Here is a 26,534-nt window from a genome sequence, read left to right on the forward strand (position 1 = left end):
CTGGTTGTCAGGAAGAATATAACAGGCTTCCTCAAGAAAATCCCAAGGTTGGAAGCACAAAATAGCAAAAGGAGTAGCTTGTGGCAAAAGCTGGGTCTGTCATGTTGGTCTGAGATTATACCTCTTCAAAGCCTGCACAGATGTTTCAGCAGGGAAACAGCCATCTGTCAAGCAATGGCCTGAAGTGGGCCACCGTCTGATAGCTGTCAGTGCCTCTGTGACACTTCTGCCAATGCTCTCTCTCTCTCTCTCTCTCTCTCTCTCTCTCTCTCTCTCTCTCTCTCACACACACACACACACACACACACACACACATACAAAATCTCCCAAACCACTTACAATTGAAACAACCTTTGTTTTTGTCTGAATTAAAATGGAGAACCCATTTCACTCTTGCCTCTCAACCTGTACCTGTCCTCAAAGAACTTATCTCTTTATCTGTCAAGATTCTCAGTCATCCAGGTGAGGTTATCTGGATTATTATGAGTTATTAACAGTCGTTAACAGTGATCTTTCTGGTGGGTGTGGTCCTGATCTTTCTGGGAAGTATGACAGAGCAGCATGATAAATAAGAGACATTATATACAGTGTGTGTGTGTGTGTGTGTATATATATATACAGTATATATAAAATCCCTCACTCAACAGGGGTGGAGGCCTCAGATACAATTTCTTTTGTATGTCTTGACTCTGGTTAAATGAGCAAGCAGAGTTGTGGCAGGCTCTCTCCTCTGAGTATTCTTCTGTTTTGGGAGTAATGGAATGATTGAAAAATGTCCAAGAAAGAGCTTCAGCTGAGTGGCCTGCCTTCAGCGGTAGAGGTGGCCCAAAAAGGAAAAGGTACAGAGGTGCAGCAATTAAGTAGCCTTCTCTATGAAATGGGTGTTTTGGACACTTGCAAGCCTTCAGTCATCCTTTGTAAATTTTGTTTATAATATGAAGATTTCTCATGGCACTGTGGCGTGCCCCATCTCATCTCCCCATCCCTTATCCGAGAATGGGTAGGAGAGGACACAAACAAAGCAGCAAGCAACAGGTTGGTGAAGACCAAAATTCTCATTTAGATATTTTCCAGTATGGATGACAATTTTTAGCCAGTCTCTATAGACTAGTTTATTTAGGTACAGTATAAGGATCAAATTAGAGATTACAGACTTCTAGTCCTAATAGAGAAAGGGTGCTGTCTGGAGGACATGGATTTTGCTTTAATTCACAAGTCCCAGGTAGCAGTGGTGGCTAGTGTGTCTTACAACAAGTTGCTCAGCCTAACCATCTACAACCCTATCTAGGGGTCAAATCAGATGTTAAGGGGGATATGAGATATAGGAAGCTGGATTAGATGGGCCCTTGGCCTGATCCATCAGGGCTCTTCTTATGTTCTTATGTAAGAGAGCACCACTTCTAAAGATATGCTAAGCATATAGTTTGACCTTCACTTAGAAGCAGGATGGTGTAGTGAACAGTGCCAGATTAGGATGCAGGAGACCTGGGTTCAAAGCCTTACTCAGCCATGGAAAGTCACTGTGGTGCAACCATATTAAAACCACCCCTTAAATATCTCACATATCTCAGAAGTCCTGTTAAGTCTAACATCAGAAAATACTTTGACAGCACAGAACAACTGCAACATTTTGAAGATGGGAAGCTGTAGCTCTTTTATACATGTAACAGTCTGTTTCCATACTATATCCTCTTCATGCCACTCCATTAACGTGAAACCCATGTGGCAACCAGAACAAAATAAGATGTCTGCAGCCTTATGGATTTGGTATCCATATTTTTCGTATTTCCCTTAAGCTCAAAGTGACTTTGGGCAGAAGAGAGATTTGTCTCCAGAAATCCACAAGTAGCTATGCCTGGTTCACAGTGCAGTCTCTTAGCCATTACAGAGTTTAAAATCATATAAAATGCACAATAAAAATCACACTCAATACCACAATCTAATAAGGGTGGCAATAAAAGAATTGATTATTAAAAGCTAAAAATTAAAGAAAAGAGACCACACAAATCTTCGTTTGCCTTTCTGAGAAAAGTGAGTAAGCAACAGTGATAAAGGCTTATGCCCTACTTGGAATGCTGGACCACAGTGGACAATTGTATTTGCACCATTCTTTCTGCACTGCCCTCACTCAAGTTCAGCACTGTAATGTTCAAAACTAGGAACTTCTTTCTTTCTTTCCCTTTAAAGTGGGCTTTCAGAATCTCGACCATGCCAAACAATATACAGATATGAACTGAGGCAAGCATCCATACAAACTCTTGTCCATTTTAAAATAAGTCTCCATCCATTTTGAAAACCACACATTCCAACTTAGCAAGGGTGGAGGGTGTGGAAGAAACTAAAACTGGAAGCCTACTAGGTATCCTCCATTTAAAAACAAAACAGAAATTAACATTTAGAACATTGACTTCAAGCTGCCATGCTTGAAGACTCTCTGCCACTGTTACTTCATCTGTAACTTTATTTTTATAAATAAACCACATAAATAGGCTCCCTTTGATTGCTCTGAGCATCCAGCATTAAGTGCTGGGGCATAGCTTTAGGCATAATTGTACAACTGAATTCATCAGCTGCCTAATTATCATGCATTTTGCATTTATTTCTGCCAATTAAAAAAGGCAGAAACTATTAACAACTTTTACATAAATACCGTATTTGTTCTTTGCAAAAGACATGAGGCTAATTTGCCAGCGATTAACCGATTATCTAATTTTATAGCTGTCACTCTCTAAAATACCATTTACCACACACCCAGTAGCAAAATAACAGAAAGGTCCCAGAAGTTATATTTCCTCACAAAATCCCCACAGTGCCTGCCAACACCACATACCTCTCAGGCCTGCGCAAATCTTCCCTCTCCTTGACAAAGCCATATGAGTTCCTCCCTTCTCATTGTGAACTTTGATTTCAGATTCTAAGCACAAACCCCTGAAAACATGGCTCTTCTTGAAGTTCTGGAACTGAATCCATGATTTAATGTGTGCAAATCTGTGCGTTTGGACAGACAAATCTGTGCGGCCATACATGATTTGAAACAATTATTAACTATGGAAATGGTGGAGGAAATCACTTTATAAAGGTAAGAAAGGGAGAGAGAGGGAGAGAGAACACACATATTATTCCAATTTGCAAACCATAATTTGCAGAGAATAGGCTATGTTTGCATCAAACCTTACAGTGGGATGAGCAAGGTTTCAGGGCTTTGGGGACAAACACAAGGTCCTACAGTATCTCCCACCAGGGGCTCCCTTAGGCCTGGAAATTGGCCATTTGTATTTTGAAAAAATTAAACAAGACTGCTCTCTCTTTGTCCAACCCTTGGCATATGCTATCTAACAAGGTGATCAGTCCCAGAACCTGACCAAAAGATCAACTGAAATTTAAACTAGAAAGTGGATTCAGTCCAGTATATGATATGGATTGTTGTTGAAATGGGAAAGTGTGTTTCATTGTAAGGGTTTTCATGTTGATTTCCCCACCCTACCCTTTTGAATGCTTGAGCTTAGCCATTAGATTCATTTGCTTCCAGTGAATGAGGAGAATCTATAGCAACGTTTTATGTCATCATCATCACCATCACCTTTGAGCAAGTTGCCTCCTAGGTTTTGGGTAGGTTTTTTTTTTCATTTTTGTTTTGTTTTTTGGAGGGGGAATTTTATACAGTTATTCAACACATGGTTCTTTTGGGACAAAGCCAAGATATGGTTTCTAAAACAAGTTCAAACCAAATTTTAAAAGTTTTAAAAATATTTATTGGGAGTTATTGCACTATTAGTCTGTTGGGTAAGGTTTTTTTTTATCCTATGCATGCACTTGTTCTTAATTTTACCCTCATATAGGCAATAGAGTTTATTTGTGCTATGGCCAGCAGTGTGATACATTCAGATTCTTTTTTAAGCAGCTATAAGCAATTTTACAGGAAGCTACAGAATTACTTTTTAATAGTGCAAGAAAAAGACAACTCTCAACTGGATGGGGTGGGGGACGAACCATAGCTTATAACTTTTCAAAAGTAACATTTTTCCACTCCAGAAATGATTCATATCAAAGTACAATAGGAATTTCTGCAAATGGACCAGGGTGGGGTGGGAGTGATGGAAAAAGAAGACAAATCCCAGTATACTGCAGTTTCCAATCCTCATGGCTTCTAAGATGTGCTGCTGAGGGCTGCTCAAGGACACGTCCTAGACATTTTCTCCCTACATTAGTGGACACAGTTTTAGAACAAGAACACTGGTGCTTCAAGCACAGCACTCCTAGCCAGAGCAAAATAATAATTACCCAAATTAAAATGGTAACTAGAATATGTAAATTAGCTGCAGCCTTCCAGCTCTGTACAAATTTTGATGAAGTTCTCAGTACAGAATATATTACATATTGTGTATATTTTTTTTATTTAATGCCACAATAGAGGCAATTTAGATCACAGATTTTAATGGCTTCAGTGAGGAAAATTAAAAAGAATTGCATTATACTTTCATCCCTCCTGGGTAGCAAGAAGGGCAAGAATAAAACCCTGCAAGGCCTCCTTACCAGTGAATACAAAGGGCTTTACAAGTAGAGAAGCAAATAATAACTATGTTTATCTAAAAGCATTTTAAAAGAGCAGGTATAAATCCTACCACTTGGAATGATTCCCTGCCTATAACAAACAAAGCAATTAAATGCATTTTACTTAAACAAATTAATGCATATTAAGGAAACCATAGGCTTGCTTCAAAACTGTACATTTACTGAATATTAGTTGGCATATTTATTGCTGTGACTGACTTCGTTTGTGTTCTTTTGGGCTTTTTTCTCATTGTCCCTTATCCTATTCACTCTTGTAATTGTCTCCCTAACTTGCAACACACTTCTGCCCGCCACACCTCTCTTGATGCCATTGGTTAATCGGGTATGATGTCATAGAGAGCAATCAAAATTATGCCTTTAGCTTCTATAGCCATTTGAAATTAAACTGAGCTTTGGTGTGCACACACAGAGCAGAGAGAAATTATCCAACAATTCAGTGGTAGTTTCTAAGTATATATTACCACCTGCACAGTTTCTGACAGACTTGAGAAATAGCAGGTTTGTTCATATTCTCTCCCCCTGCTCCGTGTGTGCATAAAATAAGACTGACACCCAGCAAAACTTCCTGGCATGGTTTGTTTGGAATCTACACATCCAACCAATGTACAGAACAAGGCTTTTCTAATTACCATTTAAAGAACAATTGTTTTCAAATTCAGAATTACCTTCAAAGCATTTCAAAAATAACCACCTTTGTCTCTGCTTGCTTTCCACCCACTGAGCACCTTCAACCATTGATTGCTTGGTTCCTGGTCTCACTCTTATAAACCAGGGCAGCCCTGGAAAGCATAATCACAGATCTGGTATCTAACACTCCCATTGATAGCAGGGTTCATTGCCAAATCTAATTTGTATGGAACGCGATATAGAGCAGATGGAGAGAAAGGGCCACCATGTGAGGCCGCCTTTTTATTCTGCCCACTAGCCTCAGCAAGAAGCAGCTTGCTGCCTCTTTACAAGACTAATGATACTGAGGGTTCCTATGTATGACCAATAATCCTCCATCAAGCCTTTCTTGGTAGCATTATGCATTCACTTGCCAGGAAAAAAAAAAGGGGGGGGGGAAGAGTGGAATAAAGAAAGAAAATGTTAAAAGAATGCAAATTCAGCAGTAACTTAGGTGCTAAATGCTGTGGGTTTGGGGGCAGGAGGAAGAAGGCAGACATGTATAACCTCCTTTTCTGTGCAGCTTTTTTCTTTTAATGTCTTACACGTCATCATTTCTCTCATACCTTGGTACCATTTATGGAGGGAGGAGCTTTATATTGCAGGAGTTCACACGTGTGTGTGTGCATGGGAGTGACATATGTCTACCTCCTTGCACATGTGCGTAACGTATCCCTGTAATGCTGAGACCTTATCCATGGGGCCCCCTTATTGATGGAGACCAGATCACTCAGAGCAACAGATGCTCACCAGGTTTTGCCTAGCCCTGTTGGGAGACTGAATAAATTTAACACACTGTCATCAACCTTTAATTCTCTGAATGTGTGGATGTCATGGCTGCCCATGGAAGGGGCAACCCTAAACTTATTTATTATGTTAATATACATAGGCAAACAGACTGAGTTGAATTCATGCACAGCATACATACAACTTACACTAATATTCCATTATGCAGCTTTCCCTCCCCTCCTTGCTGACATTTTTGCCCATGTGAACCTTTCTGAGCCTTAACATCAACCTCATTGGAAACAACACAGAAAATGAAAACAAATACAAGTATGCACGTGAAATTAATATCATGCTCACTCTTAAAGACTAGATACATCCAGGTTCCATAAGACTTTTAAGCAAAATATTATCTTTGTATGGAATAAGTTTCTATATGGAAACACATTTTGATGTTGACCTATATGGAAGAAGCTGCTGGGAATAGCTACCATTTGTATTCAGCATATAGAAGACACAATCAAAAGGAGCAAGTACTTACGACATGTGAGCAGGCAATAGCCCCTAGACCACTAGTATCCAACCTTATGTCATCAGAGGTTGTCAGTGGAACAATGCCCATCATCCCCAGTCAAATCAGGGATGATAGTAGGTATTGTCCAAAAGCAGCTGTAGATCTAAAGTTGAGAAAGAATCGCTTTATGCATTTGGGCTTTTATAAAGTGGCAGGTCTCTGGGACATTTCCCAAGAACTTCCCAAATAATTGTATCAAAATTGTAATGGCTTTATTTAGACATCACACCAAAGTATGGTAAAGATTTGGCATGTTGTCTTAACAGTGTTCTGGCATGATTGAACTGAGAAACTATGGTCCATGTGTTTGCTGACAAACCGGAATTGGAAGCCATTATTTGAAATGGTTTTGCAAAATATGATTTGTGGTATTTATGATTGGGTAAACTACATAAAACCATCTGGAAGTTGAGTCATGTTAACTGGGCTTCTTTCTTATTAGACAACTGGACTTCTTTCTTCATAGGTTGAAATGTTTTGCTACTCGTCCAAGTAGTGTCTTCAGTATGAGGAGAGTTGGTAGGAGAGCCCTGATACATCCTCCACGTTGGTTTCATCTGTCCCTAGAAAAATTAGGACCACACCCACCAGAAAAACCACTGTTAACAACCCATGACAATGGGTGGAGAAGGACTGCAAAAGTGGGATTTTCACTCACCCCAGTCCTTTGTCCATCTAAGGAGCCTATTCAGATTAGGGGGAAATGAAACCAATGTAGAGGATATATTAGGGGCCTCCAACCAACTCTCCTCAGAGTGAAGAAGCTACTTGGATGAGTAGTGAAATGTTTCAACTAGTAAGAAGTCCAGTTGCCATGACTCAGCTGGATGGCTGAGAATCTTCACAGATACCTGAAACCATGTTATAGCTGTAATTCCACTTCCAGAGGATGCTGCATCACTGAAAAAACAAACACATGAACAACTCTAAACCATGATTTGCCACTTAGATCTTCCAGTAAAGAACACCATGTATCAACAATGTGAATGCAACCTTTCCTAGTCTAAATTCTAAATTAATCTGCTATTCTGATAGCACTTTAATCACTTTTGTGAACTCTATAATTGCTTTTGTGAACTCCACGCACTTCTGTCACTATGGAATTGATTTCAAATATGAGTTATTTGAAAAGAAAAACCCACATTTCTTCAGGTATATCTTCTGGTTAAATCAAAACATCCTACGTTCTGCTGAAGACAACAAACAAAACATCACAGGCAAATGGTTTGAACTCTGCAAGGGGAGTTCCCTGCTCTGCAACATGCTCCAAAACATATTACATATAAGAAACTCTACTTTTATGACAGTTTTGAAAAGTCATCTCCAAAATTAGGATACTGTAGTTTAAGCCATTTTTTCAGAGATAACTATTTGTACTTAAGAAATTCTAGTTCCAGTATGCTGTGATTGCAGTATAATCCAAACAGATCTCAGCAGTAGGAAGCTCTCCTATTGTTAAAAAAGAAAGTTATGTGAGGGTTGTCAATGAACATTATTATTGTCCACTATGCATTTAAGCATGTGTGCACACATGCACATATACACGACTCACTTGCAGCCAGAAGCTAAGAAACCTGCTGTGTAGATGATTGATGGCACATAGTAAACAATCACCACCAGCTGCAACTGCACTCCTGTCAGGATCTACATTGCAGTCCCCACAGTTATTGTACTAAATTTTGAGATGTTTAGACAAGCAAAGCAGTAGGGAGGAGAAGGGATAGGTGTGGAGGCAGTATGTTTGCTACAATCAGATTCCCCTCTGAAACAAGATAAAAAGATCCACTACAAGTAGTGAAACCCATTTGAACAAAGGCTGTCAAAATGGGACACTGAGAGAAGGTTGCATTATGTTTGCCAATTTGACGTGCTTTAATAGAGCTACGGGAGAGCAAAGCAACACATAGCATCCAGACAAGGATGCCGCCTGCTCTTTCACCTGTGGAATCCATCCTCCCTAACCCCAATCTTTACATATGTTGAGCAGAGTAATCTAGCAATTTGAAAACTGCCATTACAGGTGAGATGACAAACCCCATTCGGACCTGCTGTACCCCTTCCTCCATCACACAGCCAGTTTTATCAGGACTGCGCCAGGGATAATTTCAGGCCACATAATCACAAGTTCTCTTTCCCAGCCAAAATGACAAATCAGGAAATCCCTTCCATGAGTGACAGATCTTGTAAAATTAAATTTTCAGGTCACAATGACACCTCTCCTGTTTTTAAACCACACACTGTTTTAATGTCACTGGGTTCACAGAGCATCTTGTACAGCAGATACATTTATATGGTGCACATACTTACTAGGACATTTGCCCAACATAGCAACATGTCTAACCTTTAGTGAGCATTATACGGGTATATATCTGCGTTTTTGTATTAAAATCCCAAATAGAGCCAAATTTACAGTTGTCCATTTACCAAGCACAGAGAACAAGCTAGAAACGAAATCTTGAGTGAGCTAAGAATGAAACCTTGGTTACAAGTACTGTATGGGCAGAGGTCATGGGGTGTGTTTGGGGAGATGTTTTAAAAATAGCTACACAATTATCCTAACAAGCAAACAGCCTCCTATACACTGAAGATACAACTGAGACTTTCCTCTGTAGCTTCAGCAGTTGGTACAGGAATGTAAAAACCCAGCTGTAAAATGACAGAAAGGAGGGGGGAAAAAAATCAAAGTCAGCATGTAGCCATACCAATTATTCTGACTTCCATTCCTCAGAATGTAAACATTAAGGGCAGACTGTCAGGGCGGTCACACAAGGGCTTCATGCTGACTGCCATTACCACTGAGAATTTGGTTCTCTTTGGTAAAAAGGTTCCAGCCTGACCAAGTTCATGCCCTGCCTGACAAGCCACTGCTGACCTCAGCAGGAATATTCTCTAAATCCAGTAGCATCTCTCTTGTATGCACTTGTTTTCTCTGTCTCTCTCTCTCTGATAGCTCATATTCCCTCGTGGATATAGTTTTACTTCCACCAGGAACAGATGCTTGTTCCAGCAAGAACACAGCTTGCATACCCTGGATGGGAGAGCAGAAAGAGGACAAGGGCCTGGTTCTTTCAAGAAACTACAAAATGAGTCTGTCCTGAGGTCTTGATGTAATTCATCAATCCAGCCTAACCTCCCCCTTCCTCTTCAGGGCTGTGAAGAAAAAAATCAATGGGATTTGTGCAACAAAACTGATTATGATGGGGGAAACTCTGCAACAACATTGATTAGGTTAAATATAACACAATAGCTGAGGACCTAGTTGTCAAATACGGGGGTGGGAATCTCATATCCCACCACCAGAAGTGAAATAATAAGTTATTGGGCTACTTTGCTTTGCCATGACTAAATAGATTTGCATTCAGACAAAATAAAGGAGGTTCACAACTCATAACAAAGAAGGAAAAAAGAAATATCTATACCCTTCATTATTGCAATAAGAGGAAGCACAAAAGTACACCCATCAAACAAGCTCCTATTGCTCTGAGGAAGAATGAAGCCACCAGCACAGTGAAGATTCAGATGTCATTTCCCACCCTGGTTTTGGCCATTTTGAGGCAAAATATATCATCACTCTATGCAAATACAGAGACTTTAAACCTTAACTACATACACATATATACAGCTTTGATGTGCCTGCTATGGGCCTCCTAACACCAAGATTAGGGTCAGATTCATCACCCAGAAAAAGCCACAAAATATAAATCAAGTAGGAAAACTATGCACATTATTAATTTCTCCATCACCACCAACCTCAAATTCTAACAGCGTGCTTAAAGGCTTTTTCAGCTATGGAACACAGTTCATTTTCAACAGGGGACGACCTGACAACATTAAGTCCAATATGATCAATCACTTTATTCTGCACAGGCTGCAACTGGATGGTCTCATTTCAAAGATCCATTGCCATCTTAACAAAGGAAGGGTAGTGTTTGTCTCTCTTGCACAGCTCTTTCATTTGAAATAGATAAGCACATATCATGTAGTAGTGAAGCTGTTGGAGGCAATAATCAATAGCTTATTAGAGTAGTTGTGCAACTGAGTTTCTTGTCACAGCAAAGAGAAATTAGCCTCTTTTTCCTTACAGAAAGAAGACTAAGAATTGTGGCAGAATAACAGAACAAGAGAAAATTAATTCCATAGTTGCACATTAAATATCGAGCTTATCATCTATTGCCAAGAAACAGAGATTTGCGATGGAGCAAAATGTCCACTGTGCTGCTGGAACATCCCAGTCTGTTGCACAACTAAGTCACAGTGCACTTAATAAGGAGAACATCCCTATAAAAATGATAAAGACTGGCATATATTTTCAGGGGACAGAATATCTAGAGGACTGTCTGGTGCTTTTCAGAGTGTCTATGAAGAAGTAAAGATCGGGGTAACAACAACAAGCTTAACATCAGAAATATAACGACAAATCTAAATGAAAGAAAGCAGTCAGGGAAACAGAACGCAGTTGGACTAAGGTGTGGGAAAAAATGCTGACAGAGGAAAAGGAGTCTACAGAGATTACAGAAGAGTTGAAACTCTTCTTTGTGGTGGCTTGCACTGTGAGAGATGTCAGCCAAATTCTCATAAATGTAAATTCTAGGACTATTTGATGGGTTAAAAAGGTACTGGGTCTAGATGACAGATATTTATTTATTAATTAATTTATTAATTAATTTATTCATTCATTCATTCATTCATTCATTCATTCAATTTGTATCCCATTCCCATTAGTGTCGTAGTACTATTCTGGGCGGGTTACAATCTCATCAAATAGAAAACTTCTAACAAAAACCCTGAAAAAGAAAAGAAAAAAGAAAACTAGATGGCACCGATTAATATTCAAGAGTTCTTTACAACCTCAGATGAGGTACTTGGTGACAATAATATGGAACTTGTCACTAAAATCAGCCTTCTTAATGGAGGGTTGGAGAGAAGTCAAAATAAAAGGAAATCTTGAAGTGAATATATTATAAATCAGTTAGGTAGATGGCTATTCAACATAAATTAGTGGAAACCTTTATTAAAGCCAGATTTGCTAAACAAATGGAAGAACAAGTCTTGCTCAAGAAGAATCAGCATGGCCTCTTTCAAGCGAAGTCCTGTTTTGTCAAACATTTCAGAATTCTTTGACGATATCAATAGGTACATGGATGGGGTGACCCAGTAGATGTTACATTACTGGATTTAAAAAATGTTTGTAATGAAGTATCTGTATAGCAGCTTCTCAGTCAAGTGAGCAGATATGAGAATATGACAGAGGGTTCCCTTATAAAACAAATAATTAGTTAAAAAACTGAAAGGAAATTAAAGTATGCATAAATGATCTGAAGTCTTGCAGTGATCAATAAAACAGCTATGTGTCCAGTTGACATATACAGTGGTGCCTCGCCTAGCGACATTAATCCATGCAGCAAAAATCTCTGCTAAGCGATTTTGTCGCTATGCGATTTTTAAAAGCCCATAGAAACACATTAAAACCTGTTTAATGCGTCCTACGGGCAAAAAACTGACCTTAAAGTGAAGATCCTCCATACGGCGGCCATTTTCACTGCCTCTTAAGCGAGAAATCCGTCCCTAAACACAGCGGGCGGCCATTTTTTTACCCGGTGGCCATTTTGGAACCGCCAATCAGCTGTTTTAAAATCGTCGCTTTGCGATGATTGGTAAGCGAAACAGGGACCCGATCATCACAAAGCAAAGAAATACCCATTTAAAACATCGCAATGCGATCGCTTTTGCGATCGCAAAATCTTCGTCGCTATGCGGTTTCGTTGCTAAACGGAGCGCCCGTTAAGCAAGGCACCACTGTATATACAAATAAATTAAAATGGGATTTTTATTTATTTTGTATGTATGTATGCATGTTGAACTGATCTGAACTCAAAGCAAACATCAACTCTGTACACAGAAGATTCCATATTAGGAAGTAGCTTCATACTCATCAAATGAGTATCAATATGTGTTGTTATGAAATATATACTTTACTTAGAATACTTTAAACAGGTCTGATTGTCCTGCATCTCACATAAAGGTATATTTCAAATGGCAGGGATGCAACAAAATGTAACCAAACTGATTGAAAAGTTGAAAGATGATCCTTTCAGTATCAACATATATATTAAGTTTGGGGAATTTTTAAAAAAGCAAATTATTAGGATTCATATTTTCAATGGATGGAACAGAAAAATGTGGGGGAACGTAGACATTAATTTTATTTATTTATTTATTTATTTATTTATTTATTTATTTGATTTGATTTGATTTGATTTGATTTGATTTGATTTTTACCCCGCCCCTCTAGACCATGTCTACTTGGGGCGGCTTACAAAATAAAACAAAGCAGTACAAAAATATATAAATTCATAAAACTACAAATTTCAATTTAAAACAATTAATTTAAAGAGAAGATTACCAAGATGGAATAGCAAAGAAAAAAGGAGAGAGAAAGACTTAATTGACTGGAGGGAAGGCCTTCTTGAATAACCAAGTTTTTAACTGGCTTTTAAAAACACCCAGCGAGGGTGCCAGCCAAATTTCTGTTGGGAGGGCATTCCACAGCCGAGGAGCCACTGCCGAGAAGGCCCGGTTTCTTGTTTTTTCCTTCCGGGCCTCTCTCGGCGTCAGACCCCTTCTCTCATAACTTTGTATTATTTATTTGTTTGTTTGTTTGTTTGTTTGTTTTGTTTTATTTCCTTTTTATGGCGCCTTTCTCCCTGTAAAAAATAAAGAAACTAAAAATACAATAGCATTATCTTAAAAACAAGTAAACATATCACAGTATTAAAACAATTAGTTTTAAATAAAAAACAATAGTTGTTTTCCAGACAACAACAATAAAACAACAAGATCCCCAAATCAAAAGATGCTTGTTGCCCAATTCTGTAGTTACAAGCCTATCTAAAAAGGAAGGTCTTTACTCATCTCCTGAAGGAAAAAAGGGAGTTAAGCTACTTTTTCATGAGAGTGCCTTCCACAAGCTGGGAACAGCTGCTAAGAAGACTTTCTTCCACCTTCACCAGATGTGCCTGTCAGGGCACTGATCTCCTGAGGATCTTAAGAACTGAAAAGCTCCTATGAGTAGATACTAAAACTCAGGATAACTCAGTGAGACTGGTTGATGCGAGATCTGGAGCAAGTAAAAGGAAGGGCTGAGCCACACTTCACATTGTTCAGTTATGGATCTTGTAATATCCACAAGCTCTATGATAAGGGCCATTGGCACAGAAAGGTTTGAGCAGGTGAGTAAAAAGAAATCACCACCCTATCCACGGCTATTAGTTCAACAGCTAAATGGTATCCCTGCATTGAAAAGCACTGTCTATACCACAGACACCAGTTGGTGTTTTGGAAATGTTTACACAGACAAGAGTAAGAGATGTTCTTGGTTCACATTCAAAGGATTTCCCACATAATCTCACGGGATGTTTGCATTTTTAAAGAGTACCCTAATGTTCCATAGGAAACCTTAAAGTCTTGGAATCAGTTTTCTAGAACAGCTTGGTGCCTGGGCTGCATACAGCACATAACACAGGGCTGCCAAACCAATGAAAAACTGCTGGAGATTTTTATGAGGTGAAGACTTTCAACAGCCCAGCTCCGTGAGGGACACCACTACTCTTGTCTTGATGACAACGTGTCGGATGCACACCAGACTGGGAGGGGGCATTCTCTCTCCAAGTGTTATATATAAACCTTATGATGGCATTCATTTCGCAACACCAGTATCTCGGCCCTCTAGTTCACGGGATTCAGCCTAAGGCAGTAGCAAAACAAAGTAGTAGGAAAACAAGAGCTTTCAGCTTGTCCAAATATTTCCAGAGCAGCGCTTATGCAATCTGCAGAACATTAAGTACTTGAGAATTGTGCTCCGTTGATAGGTGAAAGAACACAGTTGAAAGGCAACTCCATTTGCCAACCAGCTTTCAACAAATATGTACACAAGCTGTGCCTGCAGACTCTTACTTGCAAGTCACTACCGTCTCCGCCTCCTCTTGCTGGAAAGGTTTCGTAAGAGATTCTTATTCTTTATTTCCTAGTTAGTCAATGAGAAACTTGCACACACACAAAAAAGGCAACAATCTCAGACAGAGGCTAATTTATGCTCTGTGTTTGTTTCATAACAGAGAGAAGGGTCCAGGTTTCTGGTCTACCCGAAATCCAAGCCTTTGGACATGGAAACCCTTTATTCCTTCACCCTAAGTACTGTATGTAGATATGAGAACTGTTTACACAGTATCAACAGGAGAGTACTCTGCCTGTCAGGGTGGAAAAAAATTGGTTGTCGGGAGGGTTATGCACTCCAACCCACAACTTCGCAGCAAAAATGAAGCCATTTCCTCAGTACAGCCTTCCAGCTGATCACCCCTCAATCGCTGCTGGGATTTGCTGGGGCCAAGCAGTGACACAAAATAAGCTCTGGGTTCAGGACTCAAGGTTTAGGAACACTTCATGTGTTGTCTGACTGTAACTCGTATCAGCCTCAGAGAGCATGCCCAAAAGTTAAAATTAACAGGAGATGTACTTAAATATCAGGGGAACCACAGGAGTCCCACAACTGTAGAGATTAAAACATCAGTCCAATGGATTTACAGTACAGTACAAGGTTTTCCTGGTCTCGTTGACACGAACCTGCACTAAGGTGGGAGCCATGAGCACACTTTAGAGTATACCCTCGTATACTCACCAGAGTTATTTCAGTTAGGCCAATCAGGAGTCTTGCATGCTCAGCCACCACTCAGTTAGGACAGAGAGGAAGGCCCACATGACTTGTGCCGCATGTGCAGTTGTCTCACGTCCACATACTCTCTCCCACAAACACATACAATCCACAGTTTTACATCTAAATCACCATACATACCTGGCACACAGCACTTACTTACTTACTTACTTACTTACTTACTTACTTACTTACTTACTTACTTACTTACTTACTTACTTACTTACTTACTTACTTACTTACTTACTTACTTACTTACTTATTTGATTTTTATACTGCCCATCCGGCAGCCAAGGCCCCTCTGGGTGGTTTACAACAAAATAAACAATAACAGTAACACAGTGACAAGGATATAAATAAACAACAGGCCAAAATAAAATATCAAAAATGCAAAATGAATAACAGTAAAAATATACAGTAAAAACATAATAAAATAAAATTAAAATGGAAACATGGAGGAAGGTTGGATGTTAAATTATTGAAGCATCCCTGAATCATGTTGTTTTAAAGATCCAAGAAGGCCTGTCTGAATAGCCATGTTTTTAATAGTTTTTTTTTTTTTTTGAAGTTTCCGAATGAGGGAGCCAGGTGGATTTTGGCCGGGAGACTGGTTGTGGGGCAACCGCCAGGAAGGCTTGGTTTCTGGTAGTCGCTTTTCGGGCCTCTCTCAGGGTCAGAACTCTCAACTGCCCTGCCTATGATGATTTTACAGGATGAGCAGATCTAATCGGAAGGAGGCGCTCTGCCAGATACCAAGGTCCTAAACTGTTTAGGACCTTATAGGTTAATACCATCACTTTGAAGCTGGTAACCAGTGCAAGGTGGCCAAGGTGGGGAAAATGTGTTGGTATTTCCTGACCCCACTCAACAATCTGACCACTGAGTTCTGGACCCATTAGAGTCTCTGTAACAGCCCCAAGGGCAGACCTACATAGAGACCATTGCAGTAGTCCAATCTCGAGACTACCAATGCATGAACTAGATCAGTGAGAGATACGGTGTCAAGGTAGGGATGCAACTGGGCAATCTGCCTCAGACGGAAATGGGCGGAGTGGACCACAGATGCTATCTGGGATTCTATTGACAGTGTTGGGTCCAAGAATATGTCCAAGCTGCACACCTCATCCTTCACAGAAGGAGTAGCCGCCCGAAAGAGAGGGAGGCACCAGACTGCAAATACTAGGGACCCCCACCCACAGTATTTCTGTCTTGCATGGGTTCATCCTCAGTCTATTATCCCTCATACATCCCAGCATGGCATCCAAACAGTGCTTAAGGGATGGGACAGCATCCTGAGCAGAAGGGTGGAAGGAGAGACAGCTGGGTGTCATCCGCATATTAGTGACACAAAGCTCCAAAACTCCTGATTACCTCCTCCAGAGGCCTCATATAGATGTTAAATAACATTGGGGAGATGACTGACCTCTGTAGGACTCCACAACTGAGAGTCTGTGGAGCCGACAACACCTCCCCAAGATGAACTCGTTGGGGATGGTCCTCTAGGAAAGACCGGAGCTCCAATCCCCAACCGGGAGAGCTTCCCCAGCAGGATACCATGGTCAATGGTATTAAAGGCCACTGATAGGTTGACGAGGATGAACAAGGATGTTTTGCCTTTATCAGCCTCCCTCAAAAGGTCATCTTGGAGGGCAACCAATGCTGTCTCTGTGCCGTGACATGGCTTGAACCATGGAACTGGAATGGATTGAGGGTGTTGGTTTCCCCCAGAAGCACGTGAAGCTAATCAGCCACCACTCTCTCGACCACCTTGCTAATGAAAGGAACATTCGTCATAGTTGCTAACATCGTCAGCCACCACGTTGGGCTTTTTCTGAATCGCCTTCATGAACATCTTCTTGAGGGCAGGGAGAATCCTGCCCTCAAGAAGAGACCCATTAATAATAGCCGCTGCCCACTCTGTTGTTAACGGTCTGGCCGCTTTCAAGAGCCAGGCCAGGCAAGGATCTAGATAAGAGGTGGTAGCCCTACAGCGATAAAGCACCCTGTCAACCTCAGCTGACTTCACAGGCTGAAACTGTGTTCGAGTTACTAGGCAAGACGGTGCAGAGAATGTCTCAGCTCAAACTACTGATAAAGAGCAGAGGTCCAGGTCCCAGGAGATGGCCTCCACTTTGTGTTTTAAAAAGGCCGCAAATTGGTCACAGGATATGCTACTGGGAGCCTGTCACTGTGACCAGCCCCAGATCAATCGCGTAAGATTTGTGAAAAAGTTCAACTTGGTGGTCTCAAGCTTCACTTATCTGGAGAGTAAAGTAGGATCTTCTTGTAGTCATGGAAGAACTTTTGGACTACACTGTCCAAAATGCTGCATTCGTAATAGTTACTGACCATGTTGGCTTGAGGATGCCTGGAGTTGGAGTCCAAGAAAGGAACACTGCCATCAACATCTTATGTATGTTTACTGATGCATGTTTGAGAGATGCCATCAAGTCAGAATCAAATTATAGCAATCCTAACAGGGCTTTCAAGTGAAGTGATATGTTTAAGATGAGGCTTTCACCAGTGCTACCAACCTCTCCTCTGCATTCATTGCTGAATGGGATTCAAATCCAGGCCTCCCGAGTTCTAGTCCACCACTCTATCCACGACACCGCACTAGGTTACTTTACTGGCATCTCTCTTCTCAGCGTTGTAGGAAAGCTGCTTGCCCGTGTTGTGCTGAAGAAGCTCCAGGTGCTTGCAGACAGTGTCTATCCAGAATCACAGTGTGGATTTTGAGCTAAGAGATCCACCACCGACATGGTATTCTCCCTCAGACAGTTGCAGGAGAAATGTAGGGAACAACAACAGCCACTCTTTGTGGCCTTCATAGATCTCTCAGAGGCCTTTGATTTGGTTAGCAGGGAGGGCCTTTTTAAAATACTTCCCAAGATTGGATGTCCACCTCGACTCCTTAACATCATGAGGTCCTTTCATGAGGGAATGAAAGGCACTGTAGTTTTTGATGGCTCAACATCAGATCCCTTTGACATTCAAAGTGGAGTGAAACAGGGCTGTGTCTTCACACCAACCCTTTTTGGGATCTTTTTTGCTATCATGCTGAAGCACGCCTTTGGAACTGCAACAGGTTTCTATCTATGGACTAGATCAGACAGAAAGCTCTTTAATCTCTCTAGATTGAGAGCGAGGATCAAAGTCCAACTGAAATGCATGCGAGACTTCCTCTTCGTAGATGATGCAGCTATTGTGCCCACTCTGCTGAAGACCACCAACAACTCATGAATCATTTTAGCAAGGCCTGCCAAGACTTTGGACTAACAATCAGCCTGAAGAAAACACAAGTCATGGGCCAGGGTGTGGACTCACTTCCCTCTATTACTATCTCCATGCAAGAATTGGAGGTTGTTCATGACTTTGTGTACCTTGACTCAATGATCTCTGACACTCTCTCCCTAGATGTCAAGCTGGATTGGCAAAGCAGCTACCATGTTCTCTAGGCTCACAAAGAGAGTATGGCTCAATAAGAAGCTGATGACATATACCAAGATCCAGGTCGAGCCTGTGTCCTGAGCACACTCCTGTACTGCAGTGAGTCCTGGACCCTTTGTGTATGACAGGAGAGGAAGCTGAACCCCTTCCATATGCGTTGTCTCCGACGCATTTTTGGTATCACCTGGCAGGACAAGTTCCAAATAGAGTAGTCCTAGAACGAGCTCTCCTGTATGGAGAATGAGTGCAGGGAAATCGCCCCAGAGGGAGACCAAAACTGCAATACAAGGACATCTGCAAGCGGGATCTGAAGGCCTTAGGAATGGACCTCAACAGATGGAAAACCCTGACATCTGAGCGTTCAACCTGGAGGCAGGCGTTGCATCTCGGCCTCTCCCAATTTGAAGAGATCCTTGTCCAGCAGGCTGAGCCAAAGAGGCAGTCATGAAAGCAACAAAATCAGGGAGCTGGAGAGGGGATAGATTGCATTTGTCTTCAGTGTGGAAAGGATTGTCACTCTCGAATTGGCCTTCTCAGCCACACTAGATGCTGTTCCAAGTCCTCCATACAGAGCATGTTACCATAGTCTTTTGAGACTGAAGGATACCTAACTAAGAATAATTGAATTTAGTAGGATAAATATTTAAGCAAGTACTTTAAAGAACCATATTTCCAGCAGAAGCTTGAGATTCGCAATAATCTCCATACTAACAAGCAGAAACTCCTAACTTAACTATGTTTGGTCATGATTCGTATTCTTCCTCTACCTCCATCTTGTTTTATGTCAACACTTCCTTTAATCAGAACTACAAGTATTGAAACTTTCAAAAGACTGTAAAAGATAAAATAGAACTTGATGTTTCTGGAAGATCAAAATGTCAAAGAATCAGAGGCTGTAAAACCGGAAGACACTGCAAGGGTCAACTGAGTCCTACACCTTACCAAAGAAGAAAATGCACTAATGTGCATAGTATTAGAACTATATTTTTGATTATAGCTTCCATAATTCCCCAGCCAGCATTCATGGCAGGGTGAAGAAAAATCAAATTGATTTTTTTTTCATTTGGAAAACTATTGATCAAAACAGCAACTACATGTTTTGCCTTAACTCAAGTTCTACAAGGGCTAGAGACTTTTTTTTTAAAAAAATGAAAGCTTAGAATCCAGGCCAGCCAAGAAGCTACCTGGTTGGCATGTCTAAAAACTGGATCAATATGGCAACTGAGCTCGATGGTTAGATGGATCTAGTTTCTGACTTTAGCAGTTTCCTATATTGTTTGTCCCCAGAATCCTCCAAAATGAAGTGGGGTTTATTCCACACACCCCACAACATAATTTGCTCAGAAGGGAGCAAAATTTGAAAATTATAGCTAGAATTCTATTGCAGATTTATGCTTACATGAGGGAATTTGTGTAAGATTTGGTTGCCAAATGCTGTGAGATGCCAGTTATGTTCCTGAGTATGTGCCCAATTGTGCAACAAAATGTGTGCCCAAGAACACAATCAGCCTTGTTAATTAGCAGCAATGTGCAGTCAAAACCTATACTATTTCCCTCATGGAAGTATAAACTATCACAAGGATAGTGGCCAACATACCGTGACCTCTCATGAAGAGCTTTCTTGTGCTGCAGTGAGTCATCTTACTATGGAAAGGCAGGATGGAGAAAGAAAACTAAGAGAGGAGAGGGGGAAGGAAAGAAAGGTTACTTGAGTCCTAAAATTGTACACTTGGCACACCAAGCAACTTTCTGTCGCCTTGTCCTTTTATGCAGTTTTCCTACACCCTTCTTTGCTTTCAGGAGGTAGAGTTTTCATATATGACATCTACAGCTCGAACCTGAAAGTCAACGTTTCTTCTCAACATGCTTGCACAGTTTAAACCCCTTACATCAAAACTATGAAAGAAAGAAAAAGGGAAACCCAGCCTACGTACCTAAGGAAGCCGACATGCAAGGAAACTTTAAGCTCTTAAAGGCTGTGTCAGAGCTTTACAAGCTTTGCATTACTCTAGCAAATCTTTAACTGCCAGCAATGGTGACAGTGGGTAAACAAAGGATTTTTCCAGTAATTCATTAGCTGGGTTATGTGTCTGACAGACAGATTATCAGCACAATTTACCTCAAAAAGTCTCCTGCCAGGCTTCAGTCAAAGAGGGCAGAAGAAACTCCTTGCAGGAATGTGTGTTACAAACCAGTTCACACATCTTTCAGTTCTGAGAAGGATGGAGTAATGCTAACTGGGTAGTGTGCAAATGGGGGTGGGGGGAGAGGAAGAATCTACCACTGCTAAAGTCCTACTGGCTCATGTTAGCCAAAGTGTGAGGTGAGGACTTCCTCCCACCCATTATGGAAGTTATTTGTTGTTATTTGAAGACCAATGGTTTGGGGAGGTAAAGATTTAATCATGCCAGCTGCAGTATTCTATAGTTCATGGGACTGATCTTGAATTATCAAACAATCTCCTTTCTGGGGAAATGTTTTTAATGGAAAAACACATGCTGCGGTCTCCTCAGAACAGAATACTGTGAGACTCACTGATCTCTCTCTCTCTCTCTCTCTCTCTCTCTCACACACACACACACACACACACACACACAGAGAGAGAGAGAGAGAGAGAGAGAGAGAGAGAGAGAGAGAGAGAGAGGCATCTAGTCACTTATGTGTGCTAGTGTGGTTTTTGGCTGCCTGGGTCCTTCTGCTGTTTGATAGTATGTTCCAGCTATGGTAGTCTATTAAGGATTTACCAAGATTTTTAATGCACTTTCAAGCCGCCTAGAGTGGCCGAAATGACTAGATAGGCGGGGTATAAATACAAAAAATAAATAAATAAAAATAAATAAGGTTCTCAGATTATTGCTTAGACGGGTTATAGCTTCCCCCCCCCCAACCCATTATCATCAGGGGAGGAGGCAGAGAAATATCAGCTCCCATCCTCACCAGGTCACTAGTCAAAACTTGCAGCTGGAGTATCTCCAGCCAGCACTTTGGTGGATCTCGGAGGGGAGATCATTCCACAAACAGGGGCCACTGCCAAGAAGGCCCAGTTACTTGCTTTTTCTTTCCGGGCCTCCCTCGGCGTTAGGCTCCTCAAACGCCTCTCCTGGCTCAAACGAGTCATACGAGTAGATCGAGGTGGGAGAAGGCGTTTTTCCGAATATCGAGGTCCTAAACCGTTTAGGGCTTTATATGTCAACATTAACACTTTGAAATCAATGTAGAAATGAACGGGCCAGAGTAGGAGGTGGCCAGAGTAGGAGAAATATGCTGGTGTTTTCTCACCCCACTAAGAAGTCTGGCCGCCGCATTCTGCACCATTTGAAGCTTCCATATCAATCTCAAAGGTAGTCCCACATAGAGCGCATTACAGTGGTCTAATCTCAAGATTATAAGCACATGGACCAGAGTGGTGAATGCCCCAACATCAAGATAGATGAAGCAGACTTTGTGCCATGAAGGTGATAACTACAGTAATTTTTCTGGTCATTACCATGACTCTATTGTTTGTAGTATATTTTTCATCCCCTTTGTCATAAGAGGTTACTGTTGCCTAGGATGTCTGTTGGTAGAAAGGCAACTTATTCAAGTAACATAACTGGATTTCCACATATACTCCTCCCAAGATCTGGATTTTTCTTTTCTTTTCTAGAAACAACACAGCAAGCCCTCTCTACATTTAACAATTTTAATATTTAAGGATTACATCTAGGTATACAAATACCCCCCTCATGTACATACTGTACCCTCCTCCGTACACCTGTACATAGAAAAAAATTATACAAATTGGTTTTTTTAAAAAAATACATATTTAGTTACTCTGAAAATGAGATCTTAAAATGAATTATGTGCATACCTAGAGGACTGTTTGGCAAGAATTGCAGGACCTGCTTCCTAAGAGAAAAAGTGGAAGGGTCTGCACATAAAAGTGAAGGTGCCAGTTGGAAATAAACTATGAGTCACAAGAAAAAATTAAACAGGGAAGCCAGGTTTCAGCACTTGACAACCAGAATCTCCACATAATAGAGCAATGTCCCCTGCATGGTAGCGCTAACACCCACCCTGCTTCCAACTACCACATGTTCAGCTGTGTGACTAAATTTTGAGTTATACCTAGAAGTACTGAAGGAGTTAGAAGGTAAAGGTAAAGGTTCCCCTTGACAATTTTTGTCCAGTCGTGTCCGACTCTAGGGGGCGGCGCTCATCCCGCTCTTCAAGCCATAGAGCCAGCGTTTGTCCAAAGACAATCTTTCCGTGGTCACATGGCCAGTGTGATTTAGACATGGAACGCTGTTTACCTTCCCACCGAGGTGGTCCCTATTTATCTACTTGCATTTGCATGCTTTTGAACCGCTAGGTTGGCGGGAGCTGGGACAAGCAACGGGCGCTCACTCCGTCGCATGGATTCGATCTTACGACTGCTTGGTCTTCTGACCCTGCAGCACAGGCTTCTGTGGTTTAGCCCAAGAGTGAACGCTGTACAGTAAGTATAGGACTTGGAAGTTTTACTGACTCCTCTATGTGAGAGATGAACAATATGTTAGGCTCTGAGGGCCATCTCTGGGGGCACAAGCACACAAAAGATTGAGCAGGTAAGGCTGCTTTGGGTTGCTGAAGGAGAGGGAGCCAAAAGTCCACCTCCCACTGAAACCCTACTCAGTGAGAAGGACAGATGCTATCGGGAAGATCATGGTAGCCACAGTTAAGGCTTCCAGGGATAACATACCACCCACAGCCCTTGGGTTCCTGCTCTATGTGCCAACAAAAGAAGATGGAGACAGCCTTGTGTAATAAAGCAACTGCAAATAGAAGTAACTTTGACATTCTATTTTCTTCCACTAGCTATTCATGGTCCACGCCTTTTTGTCGAAAAATGTTGCCTTTTCACATCTCAGTTCATTGAAGGAGACAAGTAAACCTGGAAGGGAGATGATCAAAAGCAATCTATACACTCACAGACAATATTTTTTCAATGTCACTTTACTACTGCCTTCTGAAATGTAACAAATCGCAACAATCCAGGAGCTACATTTGAACGGTAGCACCTCAACGACAAACATGAACCACAAGCTGGGGCGCTAAAGAAAAGTTCACAAGCTATTGAGACAATTTTTCAAACTAACAAATTCTCGTAGAATAGCATGTCTTTATATCTTATTCTAAGTAAAGAAAATAGATTCTTTGAGTGTGTTCCACTTCATATATCAGGGATGGAGAGCCTGGTGTTTGTGGGACCAGAAAGATTACCTTGTTCTCCTTCCCTCATCTCTGTGTCTCTGCACCCACAGGTCAGTGCAAGTTCACAGAACCATTTCTCATTGTACTGCGCCTACCACTATCACTGCTCCAGAACATGACCATGTAATGGCCACATCTTCTTGTTGCTTCGCTGTGTTACAAATGTGCCAGAAACACGAATGAGCAAAACAGTATGACAACCCCAGTTGAGCCTGCTTTTGCCATCACACCACACTGATAAGCACCAGTCTCCTTCCTTTTTGCAAAAAAAAAATAAATAAATTAACATATGTTTTAAAAACTAACTTCTAAAGAAACAAAGTCACTTATATACAAGAGAGTGATTTAAAAGCTAAATAAAAATTATGCATTGGCTTTTCTACTTGTACTGAAACCAAGGATTTCATCAATATTATGGATCACCTACTGGCCCCACACTCACAGTATTTCTGCATTTGTGTTTAATGCCTATTATCACATATTTTATCAGGACATTGATCTGCCAGCTTTCCCAAATTTCTCTCTCTCTCTCTCTCTCAAATGCAATAACACACACAAACACACACACACACACACACACACGTGTGCATGTGTGATTTTCTCTCCTTTTAGTATCCAAATTTCGCAGGGATGAGAGGGGGATGGGCATTATTGCTGGCAAGCAGAACAAAAAGCTAATGGCAACAGGCAGCTCTTGCTGGGTAATTATTGCAGGAGGAAGAATGCAAATGAGCCCTAATCCATCTCACACAATGGCAAAGGTCCTGGATTTGTATTAAACTCTTTTGCGACACTGTTAAATCAGGAGACAGTCCAGAACGATGCATCTGAATCACACATCTGAAACTGTGAATTGAAATGCTTCCCCACTCCTCACAAATGAGTCATTTCAGAAAATTAACCCAGAAAATTAACAAACTCTTTTGTGCTAAAGAGTCTACCCAGAGTGAGCATGGGAGTATCTAACACCGGGCGCAGAGGCTTCCCTACCCCATTCGTCACCACAGGGGGGACTGCAAAAGTATCAGAAAACCCTCTTGCATGCTGCTGTCTCTACACACAGCCAAGTGGGCTGAATATGAATTTAGGTATTTGAACAGTTGCACAGGCCAATGTAAGCTGAGGCCAAAATGTGGCCTAGGCAAAGAAAATGTTCTTGTGGAGGAGAGACATCAGAGTCAGTACATCACAGCATCCTGAATGTGAAGCATCATAACAAGACACACTCTATCCTGAATCACCTGCGTTTGGAGGAGCTGCTTTCTCTTTTTTAAAACTCAGGAACGGCCAAATCTAGTGACAAAAAGAAAAATATCCAGGCACTCTTTTGCTCAATTGTCCTCTATGAAGGCAGCATTTCTGTTTGTTTGCTTCATGATTACCCTCTCCCGGTTCCCAGGTAAATGGAGCAATTTGGGGGAAAGCCTTGTTCTAGCTTGTTTGCAGACAAACTGGGTAGTTTTTATTAGAGCTACCTGGAAACACAGGAAACAATAAAGTCCTAGGATGAGGGAGAGATGTGCACCAGAACCAAAATACCTGTGGACTCTTATTTTTATGTGCCATCCAGTTACCTTCAACCTATGGCGACCCCATGAATGAGAAGTCTCCAAAAGGCCCTGTTCTCAACTCAGCTCCTACAGACTCAAGCCTTTGGGGAGTAAATCCATCTCATATTTGCCCTTCTTCTTTTCCTGCTACAGTACCTTCAGCCTTTCCCAGCATGATTGTCTTTTCCAGAGAATCTTGCCTTCTCATGATATACCCAAAGTATAATGGCCTCAGTTTCATAATTTATGCTCCCAGAGATAGTTTAGGCTCGATTTGTTCTACGACCTTCTTGTTCATCTTTCTGGCTATCCAGAGTATCTACAAAGCTCTCCTTCAGCACCACACTTCAAATCACTTCTTTTCCTGTCAGCTTTTTTTTTTTTAACTGTCCAGTGTTTACATCCATGTATGGTGACTGGGAATACAAGAATGTGGGTGATTTTGGTCTTTGTCTCCAGTGACATATCATTTCACTCAATGATATTTTCTAAATCCTTCATTCCTTCCACGTGTCAGTCTTCTGACTTCTTGACTGTAGTCTCCATTTGGATTGATGACTGAACCAAAGTATTCAAAATCTTTCACTAGTTCAATTTCATAACTGTCAATAAACTTGTGTAGTTTTTCTATACTTGTGATTTTTGTCTTCTTAATGTTCAACTGCAATCCTGTTTTGGCACTTTCTTTTTCTACTTTCATTAAAAGTCCTTTCAGGTCATTCTTGCTTTCTGCCAATATCTTACATTATTGATGTTTCTTCAACCAATTTTCGTTCCTCCGTCATCTTAATCCAGTCTGGCTTTCCATATGAATTGTTCTGGCATACAGCTTGAAAAGATAAGGGGATAAAATGTACCCTTGTCTGACACATTTGCTATAGGAAATCATTCTATCTCTCCCTATACTGTCTTAACATGCAGATGATACCACTCTGATGGCAGAAAGTGAGGAGGAATTGAAGAACCTCTTAATGAAGGTGAAAGAGGAGAGTGCAAAAAATGGTCTGAAGCGCAACATCAAAAACAAACAAAAAAAAAAACCTAAGACCATGGCCAC

General features: G+C 41.0%; 1 protein-coding gene across 18 annotated transcripts in view; it reads right to left on the minus strand.

The window, feature by feature from the left end:
* The window catches only part of ZMIZ1 (zinc finger MIZ-type containing 1), a 458,362-nt gene that overhangs the window by 333,059 nt on the left and 98,769 nt on the right, over positions 1 to 26,534 (minus strand). The window contains exon 1 of one of the 18 annotated variants that reach the window (XM_078391051.1): positions 20,815 to 20,868. The exons of the other annotated variants lie outside the window; for them this stretch is intronic. The gene's annotated coding sequence lies outside the window, so the exon portion shown is untranslated. Of the gene's footprint in view, positions 1 to 20,814; positions 20,869 to 26,534 lie in introns of those variants that run through there. 18 annotated transcript variants of the gene reach the window in all.

This window comes from Pogona vitticeps, chromosome 3 (genome assembly GCF_051106095.1).
Source record: "Pogona vitticeps strain Pit_001003342236 chromosome 3, PviZW2.1, whole genome shotgun sequence".
Taxonomy (NCBI): domain Eukaryota; kingdom Metazoa; phylum Chordata; class Lepidosauria; order Squamata; family Agamidae; genus Pogona; species Pogona vitticeps.